A 13,693-nucleotide genomic window follows, 5' to 3' on the forward strand; every position below is an offset into this window, starting at 1 on the left:
GGCAGAGTTCACAGGAAATCTGCAGGAGTGTGAAACAGTACAAAACAGGAAGAGAGCAGAGTTCTTCCACTGGAAATCAAACTGGAGCTGTCAAAGCTTTGAGGAAAACACGGGTAACTAAAAGAGTGAAAATAAACTCACTTCCAATATGTTAGTTCTCCCTGAATAAAATAAACTGAGGAGGGGGAAGTGAGGCAGAGGGCACCATTGGATACAGGAAATGTGGTCAGAGTGTGGGGAAGCAGTGGCACTAACAAAGCTACTTGTTTGTTACTGAGACTGTCAATCAGCCTCTGGCATTTTTAAATCTATAATGTTTATTCTGGTCGAATCAGACACTGGTTTGTTTGCCCCCTTGGTCTAATGAATTGGTAAATTTGAACAAAGCAATACAACAAGAACAACCATATAAGGAGTCTTTAACTCTGGTTCCAAATGGGTTGCAAGCGGTTCATTAGTGAGTGGAACATGAACCAGTCTAGAACAGCTCCTGTAGCAAGGTGCACAAGTATGGAAATATTTGAAATTATCATTGCATTTTCATGTCTTTGCTCAGACAACAAACTCCGTATAGAGGCTGCTAGGAGTATTTCACAGCCCCAGCTAGCTGTAGATCACTCACCACAGTAGTATGTATGTATGCACCACCAGTCTGTTCAGTCAGGGCATGTACCATGGGCTCAGAACCTGCAACAAAAAAAGATCAAATACTCAGTTAGAGGTCTCTGAAGGATTTTATGAGACACGATAAAACTGACTATAAGGTTTTCTTTAAAAATTGTTCTACTGCTTCACCCAAAATCCAGGGTCACAGAAGAACACATTTTACCTGATCATAACCTGTGAACTGCAAGGTTGATTCATGAGCATAAACAATATAAATTATTTATGATTACACATAGGTTCATGTTACTGTGGACTTTCTGTTGATACAGTGCTTGAACAGAGTTCTGTCCATACTATTAAAAAAAATTGACAGCGTTTCAATTTCTTTGGTGCATTTTCCTTTATGGGACACGATGAATTTTCAGGAGAAGCTTTTGCAATGTCTTCAGATTATTTATTTTTGTCTTCTAGTTTTGCTATGGAGCAACATTTTTAGATTATGTTCTGCTAGAATCAATTCAGGTCTTGTGTGATAGAAAACTAAATTAATTGAGGTTTTGCTATATTAGTAAAACAAGGCTTTTTAGCATCAACTTCGGCGTTAGAGGAGATTGTGAATTGTTGAATTGTTTACTATTTTGACATAATTTAAACACCAAAGAATTAAATCCAGAGCAAAAGCAGTCTGCAACAGCCATAGCCGTATACATGTATGAAACACTTAATACACAGATGAATCACTTACTGATAGTGGTGGTAACATTTTAATGAATGCAGCAATATCCCAGCAAAACACGCAGAACAAGGCTGCTCGTCTCTTGAAACTAAATCTGTTATTCTAATGTTCCAATAATCATAAGTTTCAAAGCCAAAACTAAATAAAAGTGCACCATGTAAAAACACCTCAATCAAAATAAATAGTCCCAAACAAAATTAAATGTTCAATCTTTGCAAAATGGTAGTTAATGGTAAATGGTTTTGTATTTGTATAGCGCTTTTCTAGTCTTGACCACTCAAAGCTCTTTAAAGTACAGTTCAACATTCACCCACACATTCATACAGTGCATCTATTAGCAGCACTTTGTTGTTCTATGGGGGGCAATTTGGGGTTCAGCATCTTGCCCAAGGACACTTCGGCATGCAGATGGGGAAGAATGGGGATCGAACTGCCGAGCTTCAGTTGGAGGACGTCTGCTCTACCCCTCACCAACAGTAGTGTTAACCGATAGTTCAAAACTTTACCTAATAAATTATATGATTCTTTACTTCCAGAAAGTGGTGGTTTCCAAGTTTAACTGGTAACAACTCTAGATGAACCATTGGCCCCTTGTTTGGTAGTAAAATAAGAGATAATGACCTTTTCACACAAGTTCACCAAAAAGGCCACAAAGTCAAGATAAACAGTCGAGCTGCACAAATTAAAAACAGCTTCAAGATTTCCAATTAGAGGCATGTTTTTACACCAACTGTATTTAATTAAATACCATGTAAACATTACAACCTGGGCTAATGGGTCTGTGTCTCTCACACACACACACACATAAATACAGTACATACACTCAGCTTTTTGGTATGACAGCAAGTGTCACCACAAGTAAAATATCCCTAAATTATGCTTTGAAGTCAAAGTCGAAAAAAGCTGCGAATGTAAACCAGCACTACATGAATACAGAATGCTCTTATAGTCGTTTGTAGACATGACCTGCAGGAAAAATCCGAAAAATTGGCAACAGAATCTACCCGTCGTTAGAGATAAAACAGGGGGAACATTTTGTATCACGATTAGAGTGACCAAAATTATCACCATTATCAGTATTATCGGGGTAATGTTAAAATGTGCTGTAAATTTCTAACGCTGTGCCTGCGTCTTCGAGACTTGCTGGATAGTTTCATTCAAATCATTATGGTATAATGTTTCCACTGGGATTTTTTTGCATTGATGCACTGAGGCTTGTGTGTTGAAAAACGTATGGCCTTCACTGTATCAGAGTGGCCTGCTGGCCCCCCCTAAACAGCACCACTGCATCGAGGCGCATTACTCAGTGCCGGTCAACAAGTGACTCTGCTCCTCTGCTGTATTTAATCACTCACACATAGAACTGATCTTTATAAAAACCTGCTGAATTTTTTCGCGACAATATAGTTAAAACAAGTTGCGTCATGTAAAAGCAACTTTGAAATCAACACTCTCTGTAGAGCCTGTAATGGTTCTGTGATACCACTCTGTGCTAATGAATACAGCTGCAGACAGAGGGGCTGGATTGCATAATAGTACAACGTCCACTGGAAATCACTGAACATTGTGGTTTCCAAGCTCCCTAACCTTGTCCACTGCTTCCTTCCCTTAATCCCCCGACCTTGATTCCTCCTGTGCTACATTCTCTTAGGTCCCCTTTAGTCGCACTTTTCCTAGATGCCTATGTCTTTCCTGTCTCTGCTGCGTCTCTCGGCAGTTCTGGTTAGGCTGAGGCTGCAGAGCAAAAGGAGGGATAATGTTACCACAAAGAAAGCAGTAGTTGGGTGTGGCCAGAGAAACACTGACAAGTTGCAGGTTGCTGAGGGCTTGCTAAAGGATACGACCCTGTCATGGCAGGAACAAGTAGTGTTTCCCAAAGAAGCCCATTTTAAATAACTGGGTGATGTGAAAAACTTGACATAGTAGGACTAAAAGTAATCATGAGTCATACTAATAATAACGACAGTGACATAGTTAATGAATGTTTTTAGGGGGGGGGGGGCACTAGGGCTTGCTCACAGTAGAGTGTTGTTATCTAGGTCTAGGTTGGACCCCTGTATAGGGGACGATATCCCTGGTATGTTAAATGGTTATTTTTCTCTCACGTTTAGAAGAATTGTCATTTTCGAAAACCCTAACCCTAACCCTAACCTCAGCTGCCGCTGGATAAAAGCTGAGAGGGAAACCGGGTGCATTGCAGTTTTGAAGGAATACGGAGTAGTAGAGATTTAAGGGAACTATAATAAAGTTTTTCTCCCCAGAATAAAGATCAATCCAGATGTGTTTTCTCTAAACAAAGCTCTTCCAGGTATTGGCTTCGGAATTGTTGAAACAAATAGCATATTAGCTTAGCTGCTAGACTTGCCAATCTGCTTAGCCTATTGTTACCAACCGCCAACTTATGTTGTTTCCAACTGCTAACGCTACCTCACTAAAAGAATTTTCAGACACGACCTGTGGGTGAAGTCCGAAAAATTTGGGGTAATATTTGTTTTCTTTCAGTTATTTTCATTTTCACGGGTCTGTTGACAGACATTTCCGCGCGTCAGTCAATCCCCCCACTCACACGCAGCAGATCTAGTGCTCTCATACAGAGATGAATGCAGTGGGAAGGTGGTGAAATAGTTAGTAAGATCCCAATTTAATTGAGCCATTGCCCATTGCTATACCTTTATTAAAGTGCCGCCCTTTTAACATTTTACCACAGTAATTATAGTTCCGTGTTTTTAAATATGTAAAGTTTAATAACAGAAAAGTACACCTACATTCCAATGAAAACGTCTCAGATTTGGGTTTAAATCAAGTTGTATCTGAATTCCCTCTTTTCTGCCATAACACACTGTTCCCCTGTGCATAAGGGAAGCTTATGGACCACAGGCCTTTCATTTATAACAGCAATGCCACATCATAAAGATGGGTCAGATCTGACGTACATGCTAATTCCACAAATCCACAATGAGATCAGTCTTCTTTGATGCTGGCCAATCCAAAGCCATGTGAGACCAGCTCAACTAAAGCATAGACACTATGGACTTAAGCCTGTCTCACACATAAACACATTGACTTCTAAAGCAGCACTGTGTCAGGGCAATCCTGATAATAATGCAATACAATACATTGGAGCTCTTCAAAGATCCCCTGATATTTAGCTGGAGTTAAATGATCCTCAACTTCCACTCATATTAATTACACAAGTGACATCTCACCAGGGGGCAGGAACCTTGCCTAGTAACCTACTCAATCCAAGCTACACAGAGCTTGTTAGAGGGATAGATAAACAACTCCCATGTTAAATTAAAAAATTTGTAACGCAGCAAAGCAGAACTTTGTAAAATCACATCTACACAATTTGGTGCTATTACTAGTTCATTGGTATATTAATGACCCTGAAACTTTAAGAAATTCCTTTGAGGCATTCTCGAGATATCACATTAATCTGAACAGGATGTACTGATAGACACACATCCCCAAAAAAGCCATCTGGCCGTGGCTGTAGCTGGCTGTATGATCAAATAAATGAATAAAGGAAGAGTTAAAAAAAATCTTAATATGATGTAAGACAGTCTGGATGCTGCCAGTTTAGGCCAACAATGCTTATCCTGCCCTTTATAGGATTCAGGCAAATTACCGTTCCGACCTCTCCAGCCAAACTCAATATCCAAGGCAGTGTCAGATTTCCTCAATCATCAAATTATACAAATTATAGTAGTTCAAAAGCCTATGCTCTTAAATATGAACAATGCAATATTTGCTTACGTTTATGGATAATATTATGAATGTGGCAAATAAGTGCTGGAGAGCTTGACATGCTCAGCAATACAGTCAATTGAAGTAACTTGCTAAAGCAGAAAAAGCAGCAGATAAGCAGCAACAGAGAAAGTAGGTGTGCACTGATAGCATCAGGCCAGTCGTCATGCTGTCATACCTGCAGCTATCAGTGGAGACTCTTCCACAGCAGAAGCAGAATCGCTAATCTGAACACAGAGCTTCTTTTAGAAGCAAGGGTTACCCAAGGCAACAATATTAAACTACAAGTGCTTCTGACATCAAATTGAACAACGCTTGTGTTTACATTCCAAGGAAGATTGGGGGCAGTTCATTATGCTGCCTTGTGGTTTGCATTATTATAGCTCTGTATGGGATGGTCCATTCTTAATTAAATCAAGACCTATCACACATATTTATAATGACCACATTTCTTCTATATTAAATACTATTCTTACTGTTTCAACTTTGCACTAAGCCTTCTGGTGGGTCAATAAGTAAGGACCAGTACAGTAAACAGTGCAAGGTTCATATCTTTCAGTTTTGAAAGTGCACAGGGATCTTTATAGAGCAAACAAAGGTAAATGACCCTTGCATTTCTTGTTCAACAAGAAAATGCTTTACAAAATTACACTACTTAGTACTTACATTGAATCCTTAATACAAACAGAGGTAAAGAGCAACAACATTAGGATAAATTTGAAACCAGTAACAGTTTAGGAGAATGCAAGAATAAAGACTGATTAAAAATGTAATCATTGGTTTGGTGCAGGGCATTTGATGATATATGGTGTATGCCCACCTTCAATAATCATGGCACCCACTTCTAAGTAACCTCTAGTGCACACCATTCAGTTACTGACAGCAAGCATCATCTACATTAGTCTGACTCTGATTGGGTACTTAGGATAAGAGTATCAGAGAGGGCCAGTCAGAGGCAGAGTTGGGTGTGTCATGCCTGTGTTTAACTTTCTGGGAAAAATATCCCCTGCCCTTTACCTGACCTCCTGATTAAGTGAACTTATTAAAAAACGCAACACAATTTGGGGCCGCCAATGATAGGGATGTCCCGATCCGATATTGATATCGGAAATCAGTCCGATATCAGCCAAAAAAGTGAATATCGGATTTTATCGGACTGAATCTAAAAACTCCGATATAAGCTGTCCATTTACCGCTCCAGGACTTCTATAATAGGTGAATCTGGTTTGATCACACTCCAACACAGTAGGTGGTAATGCCCCTTAATTAACGTTGGTGCCGGCCGCGGAAGAAGAGCGTCTCTGATCCAGCATGCACAGCCCACGTGATCACAACAACGACAACGTGTGTGCCTGCAGCAAGGTGTAGTGATGTCGGCTGTGTGGAAGTATTTTACCGTAAACTCGGACAAAGACGTTGCAGCTAAATGCAACATTTGTCAGGCGCAAGTGTCCCGTGGAGGGACAGAACCGGGAAGGTTCAATACAAGCAACCTCATCGCACATTTGAAAAAACACCACAAAAAAGAACATGAGGATTTTCGCGAGAGCAGCAAGGCGAAGCAACAAGCCTCTGGCTCGCTTCAGCAACCCACGCTGGCCGAAAGCTTTGCAAGACGTGACAAACTTAGCCTGGATGCCAGACGAACTTAGCCCCGCCCACAACATTTTGGTCGGGCAGTTCGGTCTGGAGTTGCTCCATTGGGAAAAAATTATGGGGCGTGTTTCAACTGACCAGGAAGTAAAATTCCTCTTCGCTCAATTGGATAGACCTACAACCAATCAGAGCAACGTAGTATGTGACGTATGCTAAGCAACGCATTGTGAGTTATTTACTGGGTTCACACCGGACGCTTCAGCGCAGCGCCAAGCCTTAAATAACAGCTGGCTCCCATCCACTCCCATGTTAAAACTTTGTGCCGGTCACACCGGAGGCTGAAGCACCGCGAGGCAGCCTTGGCGCAGCGCGGTGCTTCAGCCTCCGGTGTGACCGGCACAAAGCCGTGCAGCGATCTACTGGATCAACGGGTGATATTATTAGCGCTGCCCGGCGGTTCAGCGTCGCTTCAGTGTCCGTTGTGAACAGCCAAGCGCCGGGGCGATAGGGATTAGCGCGGTGCTCTGGCGTCGCCTCCACGTTCTGTGTTCCTCTTTCAAAATGAATGCGCTGTCGATGTCTTCTAAAACAGACTCAATGGCTGCATCTACACATCTCAGCTCGCCAGCGGCAGGCATGTTTGTTGAAAATGAATTTAACCCGAGGGCACTTTGGTGACGTGGTTGATTACGTCACCGTTGATCATCTGTCAATCATCGTATAAAGCCCGCCCTGACAATCTGATTGGCCCGGTCCGGCCATAATTTTTTCCCAATGGAGCGACCCCAGACCGAACTGCCCGACCAAATCTGTTGTGGTCGGGGCTAAATTCGTCTGGCATCCAGGCTATGACAAAATACCACGGGACAGCAAAAAGGCAATGGCCATAACAGAAAAGATAGCCCAGTTTATTGTGCTTGATCAATAATTGATCAATATGTTTATTGTTGAGGTAATACTCTTATGTTGAAGGTTAAAATTTATGTAACCAATTGGTTAATAATAAATGGGTCAGTTTTTCCTATACCTACTGTTGCTGACTATTGTTTTCTGTTATATCACTACAACATCAGTAACAGTAACATCACTTTATCAAGCCTTTTCTAACATTCCACACAACAAAATAAGGAATAAATATATGTATGATTTGTGCCTATATCGTATCGTATTGATATCGGTATCGGCCAATACTCAAGGCTACAATATCGGTATCGTATCGGAAGTGAAAAAGTTGTATCGGGACATCCCTAGCCAATGATATTCAAACATGAAGAAACCAGCCAAGCAAAAGTGTTAGGAGAACCGACATAGTGTAGCTACATCACTGTTGCTAGCCAGCCGCTAAGGCAGTGATGGTAGTTCACCGACCGCACCATTCCCCACATCCCGAGCCCCAGTCAGAGAGGATACTGGCGGTGAAAGGGGTGGTCTCTCCTGAACAACAACTTTGAGTGAAGACGTCAAACACAGTGAGCACTTTTTAATATCAGAATCTTGTAAAAGGATGTCAATAAGATGGAGATATCTATATAGTAATATTTAGAAATGGCAGGGCTGTAACTCTTAATCCACGGTTTGGACAGTACTTAATTGTGCTTAAATCACAGGATAAAATAATGAATGTAAATTGCACAAGTGTACTGTGTTCCCATTGGCTAAGACATCCCATCAATCTCAGATTCAAGTCATGCGACAAGTCCAAAACCACACTCAATTGACAAAATCCAATATATGTATCAAAAAGTGTATCGCATGAAACAAGGAGTCAGCAGTCCAAATCCAAAGAATCTATGCAGAAACAAATTAAACACTTAAGTGCTAGCATTAAGCATGACAAAACAATATTTGCCTGGCAATTTTGCACAGTGCACCTCACACAGAGTTCCTGGTTTGTGTATTTCTGGATACCTGCCTGGCCAACACAGTTTGTGGCCGGATGAAGTTGGACTACACAGTGTTATAGGGCGAGCTCAGATGATATTCTTGGATAGAGCCATCTACACAGAACTCCTGCTGAGGCCTCACGGAAATGTACAAGACAGCTGCAATTTTTTTAGACCAACACTACTGTTCATCTAAATGGAGAGTGCACAGGAAAACCATATAACCTAATATCAGGACATTCATGATGTGAACCAAATCAGTCATAATAATGCCACTTTACTTGATTATCATCTGAACCCAATCAGTTGGAATATATTCAAATGAAAAAACTCTAGTTGTTACAGGCGGCTAAGCTGTGTACTGGCAATGTGAGACGAAAGCTGCAGGGTAAGAATTATCACCCTCACTCTCTGCAGTGGAGAGAAAGAGGGGCTGCAGGCCTGCACACTTCAAAGCCTTATGGGGGGGGCACCCACCCAGCACAGACACATTCTTTGCAGTGTTGAACTTGACCCCTGGGGTTGCCACACACCATGTGACTGCTGTCATCTCTCTGTTTGTACGTGTGTGTGTGTGAGTGAGATAGAGAGAGAGAGAGAACGAGAGAGAGAGAGAGAGAGAGAGAGAGAGAGAGAGAGAGAGAGAGAGAGAGAGAGAGAGAGAGACAGAGACATATTGCCTTATTATAATCAAATAAGGCAATACTACACAGAAATAAAAGAGAGTGGCATTTTGAACCTTTAATAATTTGTTAAACTTGCTAATACTCCCATATCTGGCGGTAAAATATTTTCACAAAATGTTCCAGCTTAACAACACATAAAGAGCAAAGTGATGAACACTTTGGATTTGCGCAACCATTGGCTGGCTCAATTTAAATAAGATATTGTAATTGATAACGCCATGATTTAGTATTTGTGGTAAAAGAAGCAAATAGTTAGTATCCCAACTGACTTGCCCATTGTGCCAATTGGTTTGGATCTTCTATTTGTTTGCAGATCTTCAGTATATTCTAATTCTTAAGATTTTTCAATGAAATTACTTTTCGGCAATAACCAAAACCTAATGTAGACATCACTCACAGCACATGAAATAAACAAATCATAAACATCTGTGATTGTCTGTCCAATCGTTGGTTCAGTCAAAGACAGATGTTGGGTGAATGAGGGTACTGGACAGGAAAACAACTACTCATTCAGTCTAAAACTAACTAAGACCGGTCCCATTTGGCATCTCTTTGCATTGAGTGTAAGAAGCTATGCTTTAGATTTAGAATTCTAATCAAGCTTCTCGATCTTAACTCATCAATGTTTTACTGTAAATGTTGATTTCTTGTATAAAAAAATATATATATATTAATTTATGTAAATATCTTTCCACACCACGAAATATAAGATCACTGAGTTTTAACATCAAGTGTCAGACAGGTTTTGATTAAACTCTGTACTCATTTTTGAGGTTGTACTTAATGGCGTTATTGTGCTGCAATGGAATGCATAGTTAGTGTATGTGTTGAGCGTATTTAGGCCACACCTTTCCATCAGCCTCCAGCATTACAATATGCGGTATTATGTTCCAATGAAGGGGATCAGGCCGAACCCATCAAAGTCAAAAGCTACTTTCACAGATCTATGCATTGCAAACCTGAACTACTCTAGACATCACCGCAGGAGCTCTATGTGCGAAAGCAAACGTCTGAATCAGTTGCACTGGACATTAAACAGAACCTAGTTCACAGCTCCCAAGAGCAAAGTTTGTGTAATGTCCGGTTGTGCTAATGTGGGTAAGGAGCTAGTCGAGACCAGCGAGAAAGTAGGAGTGTTGACAGCACCTCTCTCCTGCAAATTCTGTCCAGGTGCCACCCCTCTCTATAATCAAATTATTTTTCTGTAAGTCTTTCACTGACCATCTCCAGTTGTCTGCTGCAAGTATGAGAGGGCAACTTAGGACAATGGCAGGACAAACAGCATGAGTGGCTTCTGGGAATCCTGTTTCTTTTGTGGATTCATTGCTTAACTGTTTCGACAACATCACACGTTTCCAGGTCAATTTCATTTAGTCAATCATCAAGTTACTGCAGGACTTCAGACTGAGTCATTTAGGGTTTTTTGCAACCATTTCTGGAGACAATGCTTCTAAATTATATAAGTAGGGGCACCAGTGGAGACAAGACGTCCAATCAAGGACAAAGGCCATGTATTCAATTGGGAAAAATCTTTTTTTTTTTTTTATTCAGATGTAAAGGTTTGGATCAGGGCAAATGTTACCTATGAGACTGGTCTGTGAGATAGCTAGTGATCGAGAGCTAAAACGAGGCGTATCGTCATCATACTATTGTGGGATTGAGAATATTCTAAGCCTGGACTGAATACACTGATGGAATTTCAAAGCCTTTGCCAGCAGCAGGAATCTAATAATCAGTCTGCAGAAGAGGCAGTGATGACAACAAGTTTTAACACAGCCTATCACGTTGCAAAGAAAGCGCTCCATTTCCATAGAGTTGCGTTTTAATGTCAAATAAAAATGAACAAATGTGGAGCCCTCTACTGCCATCACCAAAATGATTGCTCCAGTTGCGTTAATTTTATTTCAATTCATGACTAAAGGCCTCAGTATGCTTCTCCGAGTCCATTTCGGAATGACGGACGGACGGACCCTTTTTGATTTATAGTTCTACGAGCCTTTTTGTTGTGAAAACAATTCACCGCCAGAACAGTAGATGGCGAAACGGAAGTCGAGCTTAGACAAGCCTACCTCATGAGGTATATAGAAGAAGTCCACGCTGGTTTATTTACGTCCTCCCGGCTCCTCACACACAGTGAACGATGGCAACTAACAGAAAAAGGATGTTGATGACACGACAGTTTTTGCTGAATAAAGTGACACCCAGCGGGTCAAAATGCTTTTGTTATCGTGTCTTAGCGCAGCGGTTCCCCGGTCTTGTTTCCAAACTGCGTTGCTAATTCAACAGCTGCAACAGCTTGAAGCTACACGGAGGCAGCTAGCTCCCCCCAGCTTCCACACACAGTCAGCACGGACACCCGATACTAGCTACTACCAAGTGTTTGCTTCTAACCTGCCGGTGTTTGAGAAACAGTGTCATGAGAGCCGTGGGATTAAAGTCAGCGGGTTTTTGCGCTGTTCCCACCGCAGTTAGCATGGTGGCTAGCCTGCTACCCCCGTTATCAAAGTTCGTTATAACCGTATGTGACCGTACACACATGCTGTAAGTGCTCTAACCAGCCACAGTCAGCCGGACAACGCCGCTGGCTTAACACACTTGTCACATTAATCATAGAGTCGTAGTTGTGATTTTGGTTTATTGTGATGTAGGGAATGGAACAGGAAGTTTCCATTCCGAAATGCTGGCGTTAGCGGACCAATCACAGCCAAGTGCTATCCGTGGGCTGTCCGTCATTTCGACGTGTAGTTAGAAAAATGAGAGCTGCACGAAAAGCTCTCCGAGGAGCCTCGGAGAGGCACGGAGAGGGCGTTCCACGTTGGAGAGGGCGGTCCTATCTGTCCATGTCCGTCAAAACGGAGAAGCATACATTGGCCTTAAGATCTCTCATCACCTGTACACATGTTGAGGAAAGAGGGCTGATCTATATTTGTGTGTTTCTCCATCTCATGTCAGGCCATTATCCAACTAAGGAAGACATTTTCCCTCACTGCGTTTCTTTGTCCATTTTGCCTTTCCTGTTTCAATTCACAACACTGACGAGCCCTGGTTATATAACTGTACTACTCCACCGCTCTGTGATTTAATAAGGCCAACTAATCAATGTGTCCTGTGTAGATGACATGACTCAGCTGCCTCCACTGTAACTAACCATATTCTTGTGTCATGTGCTCATTTGTTGGCTCCGGGAAAAACAACATCAAGGACAAATTAGAAAATCCAGGATATAACAACAGTGTTCGCATTATATTTCAAAAAAAGCCTTCCGGTCACATCCAGTTCTTCCCTGTCGGAATTACCAAATGAAGCTGTTCAAAGAAACGAGTGACTATAAACAGACAGAGGCAGCACAGATTACTCTAACTGCTCCATTTTAGATGCTGGTGTCTGGTAAAGAATGGTCACTAATAGAAAACTTGCTTGCAGTGTAGTCAGGGAAATGGGCCAATGTGAGGATGGTCAACAAGCGGTGACCCTCAGCTGTCAGATACTAATCAGATTGCCGTGCATCTTTCTCAGTTACAGCATAGGAAATTGTAAAATTCACGAGTCAAATACAGCCACTCAAAGCTTTCTGTTGTTTATCTTTACAAGGACTGAAAACACTGCTCAAGACCTGACGTGTGAGTCCTCATTACACTAACTCACCACAACACTTTAGGAAACTGATGGCGTTTGATGTTGCTTGTATTATTTTACTTCTCCTAAGATAAGATATTACCCATTGATGCCACTGGAGTGGTTTGTGTTTACAGAAAAATTTGCCGGTACTGATTTGTACATGATATTAGCAACCTCATTTACTCCCATCATTCCCTCATTCATTCTGATATCAATGATTGGTAGGTGTACTAAAGGGACCGTTTGGCTTTGAGAATGTGATGTTTTCTCCTCTCGGCCAATTAGATCCACTAGAGGATGGACATAATAGTAGAAACTAGAGCTGTGAAAAATAACGCGTTAACGCGTTATGATTAAATTACAGGATTAATTCGTGTTTTTTTTTTAACGCATTTAACGCATGCGCAGAAGGACCTTCCAATTCCGCCGCCTCTGCATTAGTCGCCGCTCTAATGCAGTCAGACGGCAGCTGCCATTCAAACAAACAAACAACATGGATAATTCTGATGAACCTGAGGACCTTCTGGACGGGACGATCGTGTTCCAAAAAAACAAAGATCGAACATTCAGTAAAACCAAGGTGATATGCACACTCTGCGAGAAGACGTTATCGTTTCACCGTAGCAATACCCGCCTAACCACCGCAACGCGAAGCATGTGTTGGTCGGCGTCTCGGCGAGGGGCGTTCAAGTGGAATGCGCCAAACCAGACTCACTCGCAGGACACATTGTGCAAAAGAAGCGGTCAGCTTTACTGTCAGAGAATTTGAACAAGTTAGTTTGCCTCACCAACTGGCTAAAGAACGAGTAGCTAAGAGGGCC

At 41.7% G+C, this 13,693-nt stretch overlaps 1 protein-coding gene across 1 annotated transcript in view; it reads right to left on the reverse strand.

The window, feature by feature from the left end:
* tbl1xr1a (TBL1X/Y related 1a) overlaps positions 1–13,693 on the reverse strand; it is a 39,840-nt gene that overhangs the window by 22,161 nt on the left and 3,986 nt on the right. The window contains exon 2 of the mRNA XM_053430389.1: positions 623–687. The gene's annotated coding sequence lies outside the window, so the exon portion shown is untranslated. The remainder of the gene's footprint in view (positions 1–622; positions 688–13,693) is intronic.

The sequence above is a fragment of the Pleuronectes platessa genome, chromosome 9 (genome assembly GCF_947347685.1).
Source record: "Pleuronectes platessa chromosome 9, fPlePla1.1, whole genome shotgun sequence".
NCBI lineage: Eukaryota > Metazoa > Chordata > Actinopteri > Pleuronectiformes > Pleuronectidae > Pleuronectes > Pleuronectes platessa.